Genomic DNA, 15538 nt, shown 5'->3' with positions numbered 1-15538 from the left:
AGGGCAAAGAGAAAAAGTAGATGAGGTCATGCCTCAGCCCGTCTACTTTCAGCTGAAGTCACGGAGGAGCACAACCTGAAAGGAAATAACTCCCCGGGGAGCCCGAGTGCCCAGGTATTTGGAAACCAGTCATCTGGATGGAGCATAGCCGATGGGGACATCCCCACTGAAATGAGCCAACCGAGGCCAACCCTGAGAGCCCGATCCTGGAAGGGTGGATTTCTGAAGTACCGAAGAAACTGGAAAGTGCATCCTGCTCTGCTGCTCACTGAATGCTGCTCCAGCCACATTTGAACGTGGAGCAATAGTGACATAAAGTGGCCTGCTGGGTTAATCACAGGTAGAAGGTGGAAGCAGCTCCCAGGAGCCCAGTGCCTTATGATGCTATTCTGGCCTGGCATGCTGTAAGAAAACCAAGCCCCACGTACTACCTTGTTCTTTGCACAAGGGCCACCAGAGCCCTCCACGTGTCATAAATAGCACTGCATTGCCTAGGAGGAGCTACCTGAAACACTGCCTGCTCCGTTTCATGGGCAAAGCTTGCAAAACAAGAGAGGCAAGTAGAAAAGAACAGGTACAACATGCAAAAAGGTTGTGGCAATATTTCATCCCAGCCAGATGTCCGGTTCCCTGAAAATAAACAATACGAACAAGAACAACAACACCTCACTATTGCTTCTGTACATATGCCGTGCAGTCTTTGCCACAACCTGGCAGCCAACTGAAACCTTAGAGATCAGCACACGGGAAGTGTTGCCAGAGCAATGAGACCAAAAGGAAGGGGAATATTAAAGATGGCTTCATTGTCTGACTTGCCTGTCAGGACCATCACATCAGTTTAAGTTGTCTGCAAATATTGATCAATATCTCAATATTAGATAACGCTGTTACATGTCAGCACATACATGACAACTTTTCACCAGAGTCCTTTTCTATTTTATCCCCATATGCTTATTATTTGTGTAGGTTTATTCTAATTCTTCCAGGAGTATATTTGTCCCCAGGCGCCATGCAGTGCACAAGACAGAATGATCCCCGTGTCAGTTAGGGTTTCCACACGGTAATTCGACACGCATTTCCCTTGTTAACAAGATCATAAGTATTAGCTATAATTACAGGCAAAGGCATGTACATTATAAAATGTAACTTAAGGTTGGTTTGATAAATTAAATCAGTATTTAGCAAAAAAAATCTCAAAAATATTTTCTGTAATTGCAGCATGACACTGATCAGCAGCTCAGGCTGGAATTCAGGCCTTGGATTTATCATCCAGTCAACTGACAGGGAAATGCCTCCCCTGGTCGGGCACAGTTCTCTGGGTGCTTCCTCTCTGGCTGTGAGAGCTCGCAGCAGGGCTCGCTGTGGTTCAGGACAGCACGGTGCAAGCAGCATCACTTCTGTGCTAACAGAACCTTGAGTTCACCAACGATGCTGTCACGATTGGAACTATCTAAGAGCTGGCAGTTTTAAGGATCTGAATAAGACAATATGCCTCATCTGTTTTATTTTAGAAAAAAAAAATAAAGTATTTTGCTTGTAAAAGCTTAAACTTTACAAATTTGAACTGTATTATATATTGCTTGGGTAGCACGGAGTCCAGCTGTAAGCATAAATACAGGGAAGCATAAATTATTTTTAGCTAATGACAAAAACACATGTATCAGAGCCACACATTGAAGTCCTTATTGTTTGCCTCTGGGTATCTCTAGAGTTAGAAAAAAAAATGTTGAAAATAGAAATCAACAATCAATATCAGTGACTTGTAATTAAAAAGCAAAATTATAATTGCAGCCAGAAGTGGGATGTAAAGAAACACTTGCTGAGAGAAGCTGTTTCACAAAGTTTCTTTCTTTTTCTTTTTTTTTCTGAAATTTCAAAATGGGTAGGGGTTAGAACAGAACACAGAAAATAAACCACATTTTTTAGAAGTTTCCTTTTTTTTTAATTTTTTTTCTGGAGAATGACTCTGTCTCTTTGCTACACAAAGACTCTTTAGTTTGCTTGGAACCTGAAGTGTTAGGCTAGTTACCCTGCTGTCCTATCTATTCACACAGCCAAGAGGTCCCTAAAAGAAATCCAGTGTAAAGAAGGTCCATAGGTCCTTATGTTTGGAACTGAGACGTGTATGAAAGCAACATGAGCGAATCACAGCTTTGAGGTGGATCTGCCTCACTCTCCTGTTCTAATAAGCTCCCCAAATAAGACTCAAAAATTCAAGCTGGACTTAAACAGCAACCTATTTAATTATTTTTTGCCTAGCAAAAACTCGAGGCAAATATAAGACGATAGGAAGGGGACATAGCCTGTGATGTAAGGATTGTAACTGGAACTCTCCCTGTCTCTTCTTCCTTGGCCCAAACAGCTCTGAGCTGCAGCACGAACATGCCCATGCAGGGACACACTGCTGTCCCCTGTGTCCCCACAGGCTGGCAGCTCCCTGCTCCCCAGCACATCCCCTCCTTCTCCCACCTTGTCCTCTGCTGATGTTTCTCTCTCTGAGCAAGCAGCATGAGGCAGTGTAACATGTACCTCATGTCTGGGACGCAAACAGCTTTGGGCTATGAGTGCCCCAAGTGGACTTCCTGGAGCTATTCAAAAATAAAATAAAAATAATGAGAAGGTGCAGGCCGTAGGATCCTTGTGGTGTAAAAGCACCAAGGCCACGAAAAATGTTACTGACAGCTGCTGTTCCACAGCTACAGACATGGACATCGAGGCCTGAGCAGTGGAAAGGTGCCGCACACAGCCCAGTCCCGCACAGGTCTCCCCTGCTCCCCGCCCGCTCCATCAGAAAAGGATTTAATTTCAGGGTCTGTTCACTGATGTTGCAAAAGCAAGCTGATCCTTCAGTATTAATATGCAGGGAAGTTATCAAGCAGGACTGTATAACAACACAGATCATCACCACGACACAGCTTGAAAGGTACAAACCGGCTGCAATTTCGAGGCTTGACGCAGGTTTGAGTGGAGAAATGACTACGTCATGGCAAAGGGGGAAAAATCCACAAGGCACAACATCCTGCTAACCAAAACCCCATCCATTTTTCCTGTTTCCTCAGCAGAACACCCCAAATACCTTGTTCTACGCTGCAGCAAGCCGAACTCCAAAGAGTTTGGACAGCAGAAATAATGACACAGGTTTAAGGAGGTAAAAAATCCTTCCTGCTCTTTGATTAACTGGGCTTCTTGATGGAGTTAAGTGCAAACAGCTGCCTGGACTTCAACTGAAAAGCCTAAATCTAAACACGCAGTGTTTACATAACCCAAACTTCTAATCAGGCAGCTGGATAATCCACCCATTTAAAGTATCCCTAAGAGTTTCAGGGAAATGTGATTTTCTTACAGCTAAGCCAATCAACAACCACTTTAAAAAACTCCAGCTACCGAGTTACTACTTTCGAACAGCGGTCTCAGCGGGATGGGGTCACGACCCCATAGTGAATCACAAAGCAATTTTGGTGGGATCCTTCCCCCTTTCTTTTTCTTTTTTTTTTTTCCTTTTTTCTTTTTTTGGGGGGAGAAGGTACAAATCTGAATCTCTAATTTCCTCTGCATTCAGTTGCTGTAAGGTAATAAATTAGAGGAGAGAGGCACACAGCAGTGCTTACACACATGCTGGCATTTGCTTGCGGGACCTTAATCCAAAATCCTGTGAAACCTTGTCCACATCCAGCCGGAACCAAGGACCTTGGGAAAGGTACCACAACCATCACTGAGAGAGTCACAAATTTTTTATGGAGAAAAGGGAAGAGAAACAGCACTGAGAAACTAGAAGATTTAGAGGAAGACCACAGCACAGATATTTTCAGGACTCACTATTCTTTACATTGACAGACACATTCACAGCACTGTTAGCTGGCCATAGCTCGCAGTGCTTAGGGCCCCATCTCATCTCCACCACTACAGACCAAACACGGAATTGTTTTACCACCGTAACTCATTGTAAGGTCAGGCTTTCAGTTCCGTTTATCTGTTTGGCTGAAATATTTGCACCTTACTGCAGTTCAAGATTACTTGTCGGATATCCTAATGTAGGTCTGTCTTTTCCTAATCTCATGGAGTCCCTCTGCTAAATCACATACAGTCACACCTGATAGTTAATTAGCATCTCGACACAGATATTTTCCCTGGCCAGTACCACAGTTATTAAAAACCTGTTCATCCACAAACCCACCAGCAGTATATCTTATAATTCAACTCAATTTTACGTGACCCCAAAGAAAGCGACGCTGCTTGGACTAAGCAGAGAAACATGGGGTTTGCTCCTGAGTCTATGCTGAGCTATGGGGAGATCCTGGGCAACTTACTGTACTTCTGGGCCTCTGCATCCCCACCTGTAAAAGGAGCCTGGTGATGTTAAGCTTTCATTTGAGACACGGGAAAGCAAATTACTTAGCTTCAAAAATTAACCATGATGCTCAAGCTGTATTTTATAACTGGTGAAATTAACTGAAAATAAGGAAAAGATTTCACTTTTTCCAAGCAAGAAGGAATCCATGTGGCAATGCAATAACAAAAGCGGAAGGATGTGCTTTTAGACAGTCCTGATAAAATTAGGCCATAGGGGAAATAAACTTCACTCAGTTTTTCGTCATTTTGCCAAGACCCAGGCAGAGCACTAGAGGTACAGCACTGGTGAAACAGCGCTACATAATCCCTTTCAGATTCTATGCCACATATTTTAATTCCTAGCCACATATTTTAATTCCTAGCCAAAGAGGTTGAAAAGTTTGGGGCCAAAGCTGAGGAAGAACTTTTTATTTTTTTTAGAATTATTTCTAAATATCTCAATGTGGGAAGTAACGTGGCAAATTTTAATCCTGAATACATGGCCAAAAATTTCTTGTGCTTTCCAGTGATAGCAAAGATGCCTTTCAAGTAACTTGAATATACTAGTAGAAAAATGAAGAGCGGTAAAAGCTTGGCTCAAGTTTATTATTCAATTATTATTCAAGTTTTCCAATCATTTCGCCTTTTTATGGATAGGTGTTCTTTCCGCAAAGCAGCCCAGGAGAGAGCTGCTGCATTAGTATCCACTAACTCGTGCTGAACTGGGTGGTCACAGTAACAGGCACACACTGCTCCTCACCTCCTCACCCAGTTTCTATTGTCTTTAACAAATGATATAATGGCTAACTGTGGGTGGATGGCAGTGAGAACAAAACCGTTCAATTAGATGGGAGAAAACCACATCTTCCACTCGTCAGAGTGCCCAATGTCATATCTCTAGAGTGCCAGCTGTCATATCTACTCTGTTCTTAACTCTAGCTGGTTCCTACTGGGTACCTACAGCGTAAATTAGCTGCCCCCAGCTGAATTGTATAGCCTACTCCTACCCGCAACCCTGAAATTCAGCACAGTTCGCGTTTTTCTCCTAGTCCTGCCATTTATTAGTTGTGTTAACCTTAGGCAACACGCTATGCTTTTCTCCAGTCCGGTCAGTGGTAACTTGTTACAAATAAAAGAGCTACCTTGCTTACACTTCTGTGCGATGTCTCACCCACCACAGCTCCAGCCAATACTGCAAATTTAGATGCTGATGTGTAGCAGCAATAGCTCTGTCTGCAGAAAGCGAGGTGCAGAATAGCTGGGTGTTCCAAGGCAGCAGCATTCCAGCTGTCAAACCGGCAGGCTCAGCCCTTCGAGCGAGCACAGAGCCCTGCTGTGTGCTTCCAGCTGCTCCGGCCCCAGCTAAATCACAGCGCTCGGACGCAGCCCCAAGCCCTGCTTAACCTCACTGTGCAGCTCTGTGTCCACACCAGCATGTGAAGCGCCCCCAGCCAGGGGCAGGGTGCAGAACCAGACCCTGGCTGCTTGCTGACTCGATGTGGCACCGGCCGCAGCTGCAGTGCGTATACTGCTTTCATTCTGTAGGGGTTTCCAATAAACCCTATTTTGAGTCTGAGAGCAATAAAGGGTAGCTATTCTGTACAGAAAACATTTCTTATAGTGAACAATTATATATTCAGAATCTGCTTATCTGGTTCAAAATAGTGCGTGTTTTTTTTTAATAAAAGCCTAGTAAGTACAATATCCAAAGACATGAAATTCAGATTTTTTAAACAAAGTCTTTTTATAGAAACTGGATGACCGATTTTTTCTCAAAGCAGAGTATCATATTATAGAACTGCAAGCATCTCAACTCCATACTTGCCTGTGTTTCTGTGCAACTGGAGGGAAAAATAAAAGTTACAAAGGAAGACCCTCACAACTGCAGAATCATGCGGCCAGAACTAGGTACAGCCTGCTCCTAATTTCAGTGGGTGCTCCACCAGCTGGGCCAGAAAACATGCCCAGTTAATGTGCATAAAATGGGTTTTCGCAGAAGAGGGAAAACCAGGTCTCTCGCAGGAATTCAAAGCCAAGCTATCTTCTCCCCAAAGGAGGACTAGCTACCGTCTGTCATCGGTGTGCTACTAACAGATTATTAGTCTGCTGACATCTCCATCTAGACAAAACTAGTAAGTTGTCTCAGGATGAGAGGCAACAGTGAGTGAAAAGGACTTGCTGTGATGTGGTGGTGGCAAGCAGGATTTTTTAGACATCTCCACTTACTTTGTGATAAAATGCTTCTAAGATGGTGTCACTTCCCTCCCAGACAGCCCAGCTTTTCTTAGCGCCTGATACCGAATCAGTGACCTTCTGTGAATCGGAGCTAATCTCAGGATATGCCACATCTGCAGCAGGAGGAACAGCTGAGCAACACTTGTCCAGGCGTAATTGAGCCTCAAGATTGCAGAGCAGTGCGTGATTAATTGGCTGAAGGATTCCTGATAAAGAGGAAGAGGATAATGACCCGCCTGGGTCAATGGGTGGTGCTCGGCTTATCTGGAAGCATAACAGGCAGTAAAAGAAATGCTCCTGATCAAGGTCACAGGGAACGGTGACAGATTCTGTGTGTGAATTTGAGGCATTTCAAAATCACATTCCATAGCTGTGCACGGGGTAAGTGTACTTAGGAAGAGTATCTTAATGCCTTTTATGGTCCTGGCTCCATGGTCATTATTCACAAGAGTACTACCAGGAGCCTAATCCTGAGAAGCTCTACCCATCAGCTTTGCAAGCACTTTCATACAGACTTGATTGACTTGCAAAAGTTAGATTTAATCCAAGGCAATTCTCACTTGATTTTCATTGGGGTATTCCAGCTTGTTCCAAGGTCCACTTAGAAGCAAACAGGCAATGCCCCCTCACTGGAAAATGGGAAAGAGCCAGCTGGAACCACTTCTGTGGTCAGCAGCTGTGGTGACACATACATGTGACTCCTGGCTTAGGAACTACTCTGGCTCTCTAGGACCACTCAGCTACACTGAAAAGAGCAAGTATTGTTTCTACTCCACACATCCTGCTTCTCAGCAACCAGGACGACCTCTGTGGTGTACCCTCAGGAAAGAGAAGCCTTCGACATTTGTAAGGATGGACTCGAGAGCAAGTGCTGATTGTAGGTCCATTGCAGCCTTGTGCTTCAGGCCACCAGGGTGCCTTGAGCAGAGCAGAGACACACTGTGCAATCAGCTTGCAGCAGCCACGTTGCCGGAAATGTCAGTTGGGTAAGTTCAGGTACATTTAACAGAAAGACATTAAAGATTCATTTAAATAATAAAGTAATACACAAAAGATACCTTCGATAACATGGCAGCAGTCTGCTCTGCCACACGGAGGACTCACTGTGTCTTACACACAGTGCATCTTCTCCTGCCTCTCCCTCTAAAGCCCAAACAACTTTGACTCCCTGACAGCAACACTCCAGGGGGTTCACAGCTGCCTACCTAGCCTGACCTCTTCCCCAGGACAGGTAACTCTGCTCTTCCATACTCTTCAGAAGAAAAACAATTTGTTTAATCAAACAGTCCACACTCCCTCTTTCCTGCTGCAATAAGAATTTTACCTCCATCAAACAGCTGAAGACATTTCCTTTTAAATTCTAAATATGCATGAGGGAGCTGAGCCCCGTGTGCTTCATGACTGCACTCCAGCTGCCTTGAGCCTCATGATATTTTTTTCATCTGCCACACAGATTTTCATACGCTGAGGTTACCGCTCAATTACACTAGTGCTTGTGGAAAATCAAGAGGATGGCAGTTTATTGGAAATAAGTGTGAGGTAGAGTCCTACGGGGAGGAAAGGCACTCTTTGAAGCTCCAGTCCGCATCGGTTTACTCAGGCCACACAAGAGAAGGTGTGGTGGGTCACCAGCTGACACATGCTCGGAAGAAATCAGAAGTCACACTGTTTCTGGCGCACAGCCAGATGGGCAAAGCATCAACTAGAATGGGATTTTTAGTCCTTAATGTGAAGTTTTCCACTTCAAACAACCACAACAAGCAGGCCAAATGAGCTTAAAAGTCATTCAGGACTGACACGGAGCAAGAAAAGCAACAACAAAGAGTTTGCAAACTTTCACGCTTTTTCTGTTCACTCTGCAGGCAAATAGACACATTCCTAGAAGGGAACCTAATTTACAGGCCAGGCAAACAGTTCATGCTCTCACCCAGTGCTCCCATCCCTTACCAGGCCCATCGGGCAGCACGTGTCCTCTAAGCAAATGGGAAATGGCCAAGTTGCTGTGAGCAATCGGTAGCCTCACCCTGCGAAATAAAGCAGAATTCAAACTGGGCTCCCCTTGAACAATGGCACAAATACCTCCCGTCTCCAGAGAGAAGGGATTTGACTACTTCCTATTTCGCTCAGAGAAGATTTATAGCTGATCATCACACAATAAGTGCTGGGTAAGGCTTATTAATCCTTCCAAACCCACTTCACATCAGTGACGAATTCAAACTTATTTGGTGCATAAATCACAGGGTACGAACGTGTTACGTTTCCCCTCCTCTTTGGCTGCAATTCTGAATCCTTGAGGGTTTTCTTTTACAACCCCCTAATCTATTTATGTGGCCCCAAACACACCGAATTGAATTCTAGTTTATAATCTCACTTCTTGCTCATGCAGCACTTTCCCTCTCCCCAGCTCATAGCTTTCAAGTGTCCCACTTTGTAGCACGCTGCCCTGCGATGAGTTCTCAGTAATAGAGCTCAAATCCAGCTCTACAAGCAGCTGAAACTCACCTCGTGCTACAGAGCCCTCTGGCACTACTGAAGCGCAGAAGTTACAAGATTAACCAAGGGCATTTGCAAGGTGGGATACATAAAGAAAAGCTCAGCGACCTGAGCTTCGTTCTCCTACAAAAAGTCTGGATGTATTAAAAATACAAAACAGGTTATGGAGGGTATTTTTCTTCATGAGGACGACAGCATTCTCTAAAACAGGATGAGAAGAAATGCACAGAAATGGTCTCCTTCCAACACAGCTCTTCCCTTTCACACTGTAACAACTTACGTGGCCAGAGCCATCCATGAGCAAAACGCTGCTCCCTCGGTGTTTAAGTGTTGGCACAGCAGGATTTCTGCTACTGCTCAGCAGTAGGGACAGTAGGCTCTGATTTTACCTGGTGAATCTAGATGCTGCTTTCTCATATATCTTTTAAAACAGTGTTCTTATGTCTTTTCTTACACTTTCTGTGTTTTTGCTGCAAAGCCTAGCCTGGGCAAAACAATGTGTGGAAAACATGAGTTTCATGTTCTCAGAGATAAAGAAGCCTCTACACAAGGATGCGCAGGTCTCCAATATTCTGATGCTGCTATTTCCATTCACGTCTACCTGCACAAGCTGTGCTGCCATGAATGAGGCTGTTCTTCCTGCAGCAGCTAGCTGCAGCTCTCTCAAACTCATAAAACCATGTGATTTGGCCCCCAGATGGAGATTGGCATTCATCATAAATACACCGTGTTGTAACAACAACTGGCTCTTCAGTTTCCTCTACAGCTCTGCTTCGTTCTTCACCTCTGAGAGTACCATCATCGTTCACCAATCTGATCTGTTCAGAGAATACAGTCAACAATTAATCCAGCCTACAGGTATGATTCAAAGATTTTGCATCATAGTGAATTATTCCAGAGCTTCTCTCTTATGTTTAAAATTGGTACACCTTATTTCCTTATTTGGTCTCTATTTGTCTTGCCTTTGCTTTTATATGAGCTTCTCCAATAGAGCAACCAGGGTGCTGATACCAACATTTTCTACCTTACTCTTTTTTCTGTTTTCCTTTGACAGTTCAAACTGAGTTAACGTGTATCTGCAAAAGCAGCTCCCAGTTGCTTCACAAGGTAACACAGCTGGAGATACCAGAACTGTAGATATTTCCAGCAGTTGCCACTGAACCATCATATCTACCATCATTTGTTTAGAAGAAAAAGGAAAGAGAGAGCCACAGTCTATACCGGGTTTGAAACTGGGAAGCCACTGGTCCTCATAATACTGAGAAGTATCCAGGAAAAGCCTGGCTTTAGATTTACACCTTTCTCTCCTCTGGCATTTTTCATCTGTGTATCTCAAAGCATCTCAGAAAGCAGATCAATGTCATTATTCCTGATTTATTTGTCCAAGGTCACCCAGCACAGACACAAGCTGAACTGCAGTACTCTGAAATGCTGCTCAGAACCACACAGGCCACGCACTCTCCCCTAAACAAGCATTAGCTATAAGTAAGGAAATTTAGGAGTCACTAGAAGTTTCTAAGATAAATGAAAACAAAATAAGAACAATTATAAATGTAAATGAAATAAGAAGCAGTGTGTCTGGACTGCTTTTTTTAGGCATCTGTCTTGAGATTTGCAGCACAGAAATAACATCTCGCTGACATCACAAGTATGTAGTTCTGTGCATTGAGAAAAACCTGCTGTTTATTTGGATCTTTTGAAGTCTAGTATCAATATAGCTTCTTAGTCCCCAGAGTGTCCTCAAGGTTTGAGATGTATATTTTTAACTTCTGTGCTTACTGACATTCCATTCACACTATTTAGCTGTTCTCCCCATCGGGGCTTCATCAGCTATCGCTCTGATTTTGGCACCACTGGGCTTTATTTGCTTTACCATTTCCTAAATGTCTGTGTGAGGAGGCATGGCCTGCTATGCCAATTAGCTCACCCCCACGCAAACTGTGTTAACCTCAGAGCTAAGGCTGAGTGCATTTTTGTATGAAGGCAATCAGCATAAACCAAGGAAATCAAGTTCTTTATGTTTCACACCTCGAAGATGCATTGACAAGAAGATTACAACCACGTGAAATTGCAACTTGGTCTCGTTGTCAATGGTCTTGATGACAAATAATAGTTTTCCCAGCAAAATTCTTCGCTCTGTGTGACTTCAGGTAGTCACAATATACCCATTTGGACACTGTATGATATAACACCAGACAAAAGCAGAGCCTGGACTTGCTGTGGGTAACTAACTGCTCACAATGTGGTACAAAGATTAAATAGTTTGGAATTCAGCGCTGTCCAATTTGTTGTATGTTGTCCCGATAGCAAAACACAAAGAAACCCAACTTAGATGCACCAACCAAGTTGGCAGGAACACAGAAAAAAAATTTTAGCTTCCATAAAGACCTACTGAAACAAGAGCTTCCCAAATCTCTGCAGGTATGTCTGTGACATTTCCATCATCAGCAGCCTGCTGCTTAGGGAAGCAGAGCATTAGGCTTTCTTTAAAGGAGGTTTAAAAGCCCCTCTGTTCACTTTCAACTATTCATCACAGTCATTTGAAGTTCTCTTTTGCACCCCTCCTTCTTCTTACTCACATCTGGCACTGCATGTTACTACACCGCGACCATAAATAACAAAGAAATGATATGGAGATACTGGATGTTCCAGTGTCCTCATAGCCAAGTATTCAATAAATTCCCTAGGTTACACTACAATAAATATACAGGAGAAGAAGGTGGTGGTACAAAGTTCCCTGTTCCAGAACACAGCTTCTAAATAGCACGTTGTTATCAGGGCAGCAAGCATGTAGGCTAAAAATGGTGCTGAACAGCATCTTTAAAAGGTTTTCTCCTTCAGTGAGTATGTTTGCATTTAGAACTACAGAGCAGATGAGATTTAGCAATATCATTTTAGTAAGGGATGATCTCTGTCAATGTTTGTCTCCGGGCAAAATAATATGGCATTTGCATCTCCTACATACAAGAGGATGAAGTGGGAGAAGGCTGTTTTTAATTGCCTTTGTTCCCTATACACCATACAAGGACTGTATATTGTCCCAACACATGAACTAGTTACAAGGTTACATGAATTTATACCCTGTAACACTCTGCATGAGCACTTCTGATCATTTCTGCATGAGCGAATGACAATCCACCATTCTTAATGTCTGCTGTACATATATACCCTATTCCACGATAGATTTGTCTGATTATGGAAACAGAAGGGAAACTGTAATCAGTTTTGCAATTTTTCTATATGACAATTGAATTTACACTGACAGCATGAGCCCTGTTACCTTCCATCTTCACCATCTTCCATCTTCACCAGAAGCACATTTCTGCTGGCATACAGATTTCTCTGAAAATCAAGCCCCCTTAATTTAAGGGTAGAGTAAAGAGACTTTAAGAAAATGGGTTTTGGCCACCGTGGTTATTAAATGTTTCTTTGAATGCACAATTACAGAATATGGCATTTTGTGTTTCTGTAGGTAAAGTATGAGCACTTTATAGTCCAGAACAGACCTCTCAAAATTCTCATTTCCATACATTTGAGAGGAAATAATTCTCTTGAGAATAGTTATGCCTGTTTTCTCCACAAAAGCTATTTACGGTTAATCACTAACGACAGATTTGTTCCAGATATTTTCTGAAAATGTTTTTGAGTTCCAGTGTCCTAAGGACAAGTACCACTGTAGTGGTATGCTAATGAGAACTGACCACAGAAAAAAACCATTCCAGTTCTTCAGTTCACAAACCCATACAAGCCAGGTCTCACACACAGATTAAAAGGAGTGAATCTCAAAAGTTTGTCTTCATTCCCACGGTTCCCAGTGAGCTCATGAGAAATCTTTTCAGTGGTCTCACCAGACATTCGGCTCAAACCTTTCTTGGCTACCCATCTTAAATTCTGTACCTCATTTTAATGAATACTGATTTTTAAAGTGATTTGCATTTGCAGGTAGAAAGTTGCCTGTGTATTCCAACAGCAAACTGTGTAAGTGAAACTCAGGAAAGATGCAAAAGGAGTAGCAATATAAGACAGTAAAACATTTGCCTCCATCCTAGCAGGGAGGCACTCAGGGGTTAAACTGGACTACAGTGAAAGAAATCACTGGTGAAGGGCTCATTTATTTACATTCCCTTTAGAGGAGCCTACAAAGACATATATCAACAGAAACAAACCATTTTAGTACATTCATTGACTGAACATCCATCAGTGAACGTGATCTATGCCAGCATGTCTTAGGAGTGACAAGATATTATTATAGTAGTGCCAAAGGAGGAGGGGGGCAGGGGAACGAACAAAAGGGAGTGCTGATCCCTGCCTTAACAATGAGCCCCTATTCTCTTTCACTGCACCTGAGCTCTGAGGCTTCAAAACCAATGAACTTTTTCCATTGCCCACTAACAGATAGGCTGCGGTTTGCCTCACCGTTGGTGGTGTACCAGCTCTCAGTGGTATACTGTGCTGTTTCCTTCAAAGGAACCCTTCGTCTTACAGCATCTCCTGACTACTGTATCTCTTCTGCTAAATAAATGACATCATCTCACTCAATCAGCCACATGCGGCTTCACTCCTTCCTCCCTCCTTCCCACTGTTTGCACTCGCTGTTTATTTTTTTTAAGCACCTCACCCCCTATTAATCCACCAGACAGTACAAAAGATCCAGTTGGGAGAGAGAGATTAGAGCTGTAAGCACTCAGGCTCTCTGTGAAACACCTGTTTCATTCAACTAAAAGTAAAAAAGCAGAGAGCAGGACAAACTGCTGGTGGAAATGGAGCTGAGAGAAAACTTGCAGTGTGATGAGAGCTGCCAAACTCTGGATAGCGATCTTCTGGCTTTCTTCAGTCAGTAGCGCCAAAAACACACCCTTCTCCAATGCTAAATTCATGCGCCTGTAACAATGGTAGGCTCCTCACTGACTGTGTCCCTGCTCTTCAACTCTGCCTGAAATCTAAATTAAAAGGACTGACACTGTCTTAGAGTTGGAACTATTTCAATCAGCTCCATTTCTGAAGCATCCTCAGCACCAAGACAGGATCTTTCCATCAAGACTTACAGCATATTTTTGAGGCATGGCCAAATGTTTTGTGTTTTTTCTTTCAACAGTAACAAGCATCTATCCCAGTTTTGAAAAACGAGTACTTAAAGAGAACATGAACATGGCTTTGAACTTCTGTAATCATTTTGGTTAATCATATAAACGTAACACCAGTGTTCAGAAACATCAACACGTATAAAAAGGGTGAGTAGCTAGATGGCTGCTGGATTTATCTTCGCTGAATAGAGGTAAGTGGCAATACACAAACAAAAACACCAAGTGGCATAGCATGCTTCTGAGTCATTCTCTTTCTTTTATGAAATGTGAGAAAATTATATACCAAACAGATTGCATAAGCACCACAGGCAATAACTAAAGCTGGAAGAAGGCCAGGCTACATTAATAGCTGCTATTTGATCTAGTTCAAGATCCCTAACTACCCAATACCTGATGAACTCAGCGGAAAGGTTCCTATCAATTTCAAGAGGTGCTGTACAGGGCCCAACATGACTGTCAAACAGTGCACGGAACAAGGAGCAGAGCTGATGCTACACCAGTTAAGTTCATCACCACACTGCAAAGCAGGCCATGGTAATATTCGTATTTCAGGACTGATCAGCTGTTCCTCTTTCCAGAGGAATCTGGCCTCAAGTCCTGAAATCAATGGAATTACTCAAGGAATAATGCACCACAGAACCTGAATATTTATGGTAAAATCTACCGCAGCAATTTCTAATGTAGTGTGATCCAAGAATTCTGAATAAAAGATGAATAATGCACAGACAGACCTTCAACTGATATAAATTGGCCATTTCAATTCTAAAGCAAGGGGGCTGCAATTTGTAACAAAACTACAGCCTACCCTTTTCAAAATTAAAATATTTTTTTTCAGTATTTAAAGCTAAGAGAACAGCCTTGCTTTTACATTCTTACAGTATAATAGTAGCTCATTTCTGTTGCCTTAAAGTGCATTTTTTTTGCTTGTTATAAAATTGTAGAAATCACAAGAAACTATTCAGGTTCCAGTTGGTTTCTTTTAAGTTTCACCGCTTATATATTAGTAACTTCTTCAAGAAGTCCCCAGAAGAAATGAAGCATGTATTACATAAGGAATTTTGTACACGAGTAATATAAAACTTACCTTTTCTTCTCCTTTCTAATATTTTTAATTGATTCTGTGAACAACACACGGAAACAAAGATGCTTATCTGTGTGTAATGACTGTATGTGTATGTAGGTATATGCCTGTATCCATCTACATATGTTGTTGGAGCAATAGTCATCGCTTCATGGCTCATCAATAGCAGGTTTTACTCACCTGATGGGCAATTTGCCATCGGGGCCATGCGCTCTGTCAACACCCCTTATCTGCCCTCATGCCTTTCTTCAGATCCGTAGTTAGGGGTAAGAAAAGGCTGGATATCTGTCTCCTCCTAAACACAATAAAATTAAAG

At 42.7% G+C, this 15538-nt stretch overlaps 1 protein-coding gene across 2 annotated transcripts in view; it reads right to left on the bottom strand.

Annotated features, from left to right (window-relative positions):
• The window catches only part of BMP2 (bone morphogenetic protein 2), a 203896-nt gene that overhangs the window by 95442 nt on the left and 92916 nt on the right, over nt 1-15538 (bottom strand). For both annotated transcript variants that reach the window (XM_068675380.1, XM_068675387.1), the window contains exon 3: nt 15403-15517. The gene's annotated coding sequence lies outside the window, so the exon portion shown is untranslated. The remainder of the gene's footprint in view (nt 1-15402; nt 15518-15538) is intronic.

This window comes from Anas acuta, chromosome 3, assembly GCF_963932015.1.
Source record: "Anas acuta chromosome 3, bAnaAcu1.1, whole genome shotgun sequence".
Taxonomy (NCBI): Eukaryota; Metazoa; Chordata; class Aves; order Anseriformes; family Anatidae; genus Anas; species Anas acuta.
Note: the sequence above shows the minus strand (reverse complement) of the source record. Positions and strands in the feature narration are given on the sequence as shown.